The sequence below is a fragment of the Symsagittifera roscoffensis genome, chromosome 3 (genome assembly GCF_963678635.1).
Source record: "Symsagittifera roscoffensis chromosome 3, txSymRosc1.1, whole genome shotgun sequence".
Taxonomy (NCBI): Eukaryota; Metazoa; Xenacoelomorpha; order Acoela; family Convolutidae; genus Symsagittifera; species Symsagittifera roscoffensis.
Genome location: NC_087064.1, coordinates 76,432,112 through 76,438,636, shown reverse-complemented (window position 1 = coordinate 76,438,636; position 6,525 = coordinate 76,432,112). Strand labels below are relative to the sequence as shown.

Genomic DNA, 6,525 nt, shown 5'->3' with positions numbered 1-6,525 from the left:
AAATTGATTAGAATAGCTGCACGCACACACAAGCAGCAGCTAGATGAAAGTATGGCATCAACTCCTTTGCGCAAAATTTCGATATTCTTGAAATTTTCGGAAATCTTATCCGGTATGACAGCGGATCAAATGATCATGAACGAATTTTCTTGTGTTTTGGAATCAAACATTTTTTAAAATTAGCCGATGTAACTTTCAACTTTGCAAACAATTAGTCTAATCTTCACGATGTGTCGAATTGTTTTCATTTTTTTGCTGTGGCCGATATAACCATTATTACGTGGCTTAAAATTTTTTTTGGCAAAATATCGAATTGGTATTAACACTCATCAATTTTTTTAGGCGAGTTAATTTGTTTATTACAAGAAAATCATCAGGTTTAAAAGCACAGTAAACTTGACACCCATTCCGAGGTGTTAAAAGAACAGCTTTGTTAAATCTTTTTGTTTTCGAATCATTGGTTTTCCCATTTCACCGGAAAAGCACCAAATACTTTTGTAGGGGTTCAGTTAATGCTTTTAAATTGAGTGAAATCAGTTAAATGCTTGAGTACCCTCTGCAACAGGAAGAGAGTCGGTGATTGTGTGATAACTTCTAGTTTTGTTAATTAGGCATCAAAGAAATTGAAACCCGCTGATGACGCAAATTTTAAAAGCAGTTTCCTTCCCCTAATTGATAATCATAACTTGAATATTTTGGTGTGAAATCGACTATAAAATCTACCTCTGAAAACAATTTGTAACGAGTGAAAACACCAATTTTGTCGAAAAGCTTGAAGAATATCAATTTTTGATCAACAATAATGAATCAATTTTTGGTGGCAGTTTTGTTCGTTGTTTTGGTCCCAATTTTTTTCGAGTGCGTAGCGAAAGCCTACTCGCCTCTTCGAAATGCGGAATTTGACCAAAGTAACGATGAGATAGGAGCAAGCCAGCGTGGTAGTCCAGACGGAAATTGGGTACATCAGAAGTTCAGAAACTATGGATTTGATAAAGGTTAGTTCTCTTCATTATTAATATTGTTTATGAGCTTACTGGTATTACTCCCCAAAAATTGACCTCGATGGAACGCATACTAATTTGTAATTTTTTCGACCACATAACGAAGTAACTGGAGGAACTATCGCATAGAAGCTTTTTGTTCCGACCATTGAAAATGGGAAGAAATTTTGCATTCGCGTGTGTTTTATTTTTTTCTTTTTTTTCTTTCTGTTTTCCACGGAAAATCAGGTGCCACAAATAATCATTGGACTAGGTTGATTGATACATCATATTAAATCCCTTTCAGTCATGATTCGAACCACATAAACAAATTTCAATTTTTTTTCTAGTCGAGAAAAACCGGTTTGAAGTTTTCGATTTTTCACCTAATTTCGAGGGACGAAGGTTTGCCTATATTACAATGATTGTCGAACATGCCTAAATTAAAGTTTCATGTCAAATCCTTTTATCACACCACGCAGAAAAAGGTATACTAATTTGAAAAAAAAAATTTCTAAAGACTATGGTCAAAACATTCTGTGCTAATTGCACAGAAACCGACTATCCTTGTCGCATAAGATTTTAGTTATTTCAAGGAAAACTCGTGAGATGGTCAAATTTGTCATCATTTAAAGCGCCATGTTTGTCCCGTTTCTGGTAACCAAAACAAACTGTCGCTATTCCTAGAAAAACTGGCGAGTGTTTTTTGGTTTCCGACCAATTAGTTAAAAGTCACTTTATCCACGAGGGGAAAAACAATATGCAAGCGGTTCAGCTGCTTACAGAGAACCGCTGATGAGCCCTGATTGAAAATTGCATACAGTTTTATAGGTTAGTTTTCTCGATTTAGGGTAGCACTTTCAAGGGACGAGCACGCAGGCAATTTTTGAAACAAAAACAGGTAAAAAATGGAACGAAATTGGAGTGGAAATCATTCTGCTTAAAGCAGTTTAAAGGACTTAGTTGGCTGAAATTTATGCGCATTTGGTTCTGCGAACTACTCTTACGACCATACTCTTACGGGGGGGGGGGGGAGGGTTTGTAATTTGGTCTACCTTTTTTGGTTGAACAAACTGATTTTGCCAGCTGCCCTAAATTACAATAAAACACTATATATTGGCGCCTAAAGTGCTCCTAGTAAATTTCAAATAGTACCAAAGAGTCATTGATTTTGATAAGTCACTGATTTTTAACACCAATATACAAAAATTATATCTGAAATTTTTATCAGGGCCTTTTAAGATTTTGTGAGATTCACATTTGTTGTAAAACACTATAAGAAGAAGATTTTGTAGGGATCTCTAGAAAATTTAGGATACATTCAAAGTTGTTTTCTTAGACCAAAACAAAAGATGTAGCGCTCAAAACAATCAGTAACTTTTTTTTTAACGCTTGGAACGATAATTAATTGGCCTGGGCTCCCCTATTTTTGAATTCCAATCGATCGACTTAGTTTTCTCGAACCCCACCCATGTGCAAATACATTTTTGTTCCGATTGCGTCACTAAAACTAACTGGAAGAAACTCTATGGCCTAGGATGTGTTTTTTTTCGGCGGATTTTGAGAAATTTAATATGATTTGTCTCAAATCATAGATCTTTCAGCCGCGATTTGGATCCCAAAATGAATCTGGATTTCAAAAGAATATTTTATCTTTAACATTATTTTAGTTGTAATTGAATTTTATTTTTCATCGCGTTTTTTGAAAAAGTAAGTAATTTAAAAAATGAAAACGTTCAAATGATTTTCTACACAAATTCTAGCGGTGGGAACTTTCTGTTCTACTTTGGCTTCTCTTTTTCTACTTTGGATTTGTTTTTTTTTTCAGATAAAAGAAACACAGAAAAAAATTTTATAATGCTTTGAATACAATTTAAAAATTTTGCTCCAGTATTCGAAGAAAGTGCAAAAGTTTTATTCTTGGGGTGGTTTTTTATTCAGTCAATTTCAGTTTTTGAACTGAGCATTGCAGACAAAAATACCACCTGACAATTATTACCGCCATAAACTGAAATCTATAAAGATATTTCACCTGTGATCTATTTTTATCAAAACTACACTGGTTTGAGTTTGCGAATATTAAAGCGGAAGAGGTAAATTGGATCATTCCAAAATGAACAGAGGCAAGCATTTTGATATTATTATTGCTTAACCACACGCAAAATATGCCATCTGGTACTTAACATAGCTAGCTAGTAAGGGGATTGAAATCATGTGTAAGATTTTTTAAACAAAAAGCTTGTGATCCACGTTAGAAGACAGACGAAACATTCAGAGCTCTGTCCAGACACCCGGGCACTCGATTTTAGAGTTCTTTTAAAGACTGTTTTACAGCTCTTTTAAAGACTGCAGATGCATTAGGTATTTTGTTACTTACATCCCTACAATACTTTTTATGTTTATTGATTTAGCACCTTTCGAAAAAGTTTAAGGTCAGTCGGCCCAGAAAGGGTGTTGTAAAATAACATCTAAGCAGTCAAATCTGGGCTCCGAAATCAATCCTATAAGAAAATGAGGCCAAATACGAGATTTCTTTTTCAAATATTGCGTCACTTGATGCAAAAAATCTATCACTTGACACCATCAATTGATAAAATTTTGAACGTTTGGACAAAAATTTGAACAAAAAATCAACGTCCGAATTTTACTAATACCTAAAACAGTTAAAATAAGGGGTAGATTACAAATGAAAACATAATCAGCCGTTAGAAGCTAAGAACACTATGAATCAAGTTTCGCGTAGTCAGCATCCAAATTTAATTGCCGCAGCAAAAATTTAATTGCCACTGTTTTTTCAGCAATTTGTACCGTGCCGGTAATTGACAGCAAAGCATTGTCGTCAAAAGTCTTTTGCTATTTTAACTTAAAACAGACCGCACTGAAGTTAAGGAAAACAAGACTACTCGTATATCAGGGCAAAGCCATGAATGTTCCGACTGTCCTTTAATTCATATCGAATAGTTTTTGGGAAAAAAATATTGAAAACCTATATATTTTGGATGATATCAAAGCGTGAAATGTTGAGTCGTAAGAAATTAATAAGTTAGCCTCAAGTCAACTTAGAATGATTTTTTTGTGCAAGATAATTCGCCACGCATAAATAATTCGGGTTACCCTCTCAGCAATTTGAATAAATTCTTCCAAGCGCGCATAATCTAGTCCAAAACATGGCCAGTTTGGCAACTTTCAAACCTCCAGAACTCTACAAAAAAAATCGGAGTAAAAAATCTTTTTTAAATTGAACTCAAATAGTCAATGTCTTCAATCGGGTATAGAAAATCCACACGGAGCATAAATATTCCGTTTTCTTCGAAAGTCGGAACAAAAACTAAAATCAGTATAATTTTAAAGTAACTGTTTGATTTAAAATGCAGACTTTTAAAATGCAGATTAAAATAGGAAATTTCAGCATCAATTTAATATTACTAACAACTCGTTTGAATTAAAACTATCTAAAATTGCATTTCAATTGGGTTATTGAAACCTAAAAACGAATGTAACAATTACGAAGTTATAATACCACCAAACGCTCATTAGAACTACTCTTAATTTTTATAAAGGAGATAAAAGAGCTCTTTTCCGCGTAATCTGGTGATCCTATTAAAAGTTTAAAAATTGTTTCTATTTTAACCTTGATTATTGATGTCGGGTTTTTTTGAGTCTAACACTATCTTGAATAATCAACTAGTAACCCTACATTCAAAATAGAAAAAATTCTGTACCGATTTCTTTCGCTACCGAACCTACGCGTCGTTTCATGGAAAATAGGACATTTAGCTCGAGATAGTCATCCCAAATTGAACAAATTGACTATTTCCCACCCTCATAACTTGTCCAAAAATGTCACAGAAGAAAAGTTTGATCTCAGGGTTTCATTTCACAGATGAAATAATTTGCAAGTTTGAGCTAAAGCTTTCGTTTTTTTATTTCTCAAGGTTTCAGTATAATAAAAGAAGGTTAAAATGCTAGTTTACAACTGGAAAACTGTCTAGAGAAAAAAATACCCCGAGCAAAGTTATTTTGCGACTTTCTGCAAAGTTTCGCTTCGAAAGAGCTGCTATATCAGTTAAATAAAAGTTTCTCGTGTTTGCTCAGTTCACATTCATTTCGAGATGTTCAAAGAAATTTGTAGATTTAGTCGGATTTGTGTTTATCCAATTTATAACCATAATTTTTTGGCTTATTTCTGAGCTAATTTATTTTAATAATTTAATTTCAACGCGGGGACAATACATGCAAACCCATACTCAACCGGGACAATTCAGGGCAGGATTTTACCACCAGTTAATTAAGACGTCCAAATTGATGAGATCACGTGACACAAATTAGCAACAACTTAGGCGCCTCTGAGTTCAACTTACCATTTCATGCGAACTTCCAGAATTAGGCGCGCAATTAACTCTTCGATAACTTCCGACAAAAATAGTTTCTAAATTCAAAGTTATGCGTTTCTTTCTAGTTTAGAGGTATACATGTTTTTGTCGCTTAACGGGAGGTTTAATCAGCGTTTTTCATACGGCCCGAACCATAAAAGGTCATATCTGCAAGCAATTTGCAAAAATTCTTTGACGGTCAATTTTAGTTTTATGCTCCACTGATGGTGCGTAATAGGTTAAAAATAAAACTGCGCAAATGCATAGGAGTTTAAAAAGCAATCACACAAATCACTATCCCGGGTGCAGTTAACTGCGAAGAAATCACTCTTCGCCTTAATTACACTTTAACTTCATCGCAGAATTTCAGATTTGTATTTTTTAGAGAGGTTTTTGGCCGGACTGCGTGACGACTTGTTTCCCTTAAGTGCCCCTCAGCCGATGAAGAGAGACGGCGTCATCCGGGGCTTCTTAGTGCAGAGGTCAAACCCCACAATCGAGACAAAGGAGCAAAAATAAACCAACGGTCGACACAGCTAACTTTCAACAATTGATCAGATGACTGCTTTGATCACAAATATGGAACATTATTTATGTTGCGAAGAAATTTTAACTTCAGAGTTTTTTCATTTTTATGTTCATAAGTCATATGGCTACAAAGTGCACTAGATGTGTATGTGATCGTATTTCGGGTTTGTGATGTAATAAACTTCATGATTTATTGCTTAAAACAAAACCGCATTCTTAGATGCGCATACTTTGATTTGCAGGAAACAAATCAAACGCAATTTTTTGAGAAAAAAAGTTAGAGAAAGACATTTTGCTGTAAATCATTTTGACCCAAAAAATCCAAAAAATCCAAAAGCAAGATTTCAATTATCAGGAGCTTTGGTGAATTTATATAACACAAATCTAAGCGCGAAATCGGCTGACCTAACTTTACGAACAAACATGATAACTAATTAAAAGCTTTCCTTATATTTATTTTCCACTTGAAAAATACTAAATATTCAAAGGTGAAATCGTTTTCAATGGAATAAAATTGAATAAATTTCTCAAAAAAACTTTTTTTCTAAATATCATCCCTCCAAATGTCCGTACGCAACAATTATGACAACTAGCCTGCCTCAAACCAGTTTGGAACGATTTTCAAATCCTCATAACTTCCCTAA

General features: G+C 34.2%; 1 long non-coding RNA gene across 1 annotated transcript; it reads left to right on the top strand.

Moving 5' to 3' along the window:
* Positions 1–538: 538 nt before the first annotated feature.
* LOC134842534 (uncharacterized) lies at positions 539–5,988 on the top strand. The gene is made up of 2 exons (XR_010162509.1): positions 539–995; positions 5,739–5,988. It is a non-coding gene; the product is annotated as an uncharacterized LOC134842534 (long non-coding RNA).
* Positions 5,989–6,525: the final 537 nt, after the last annotated feature.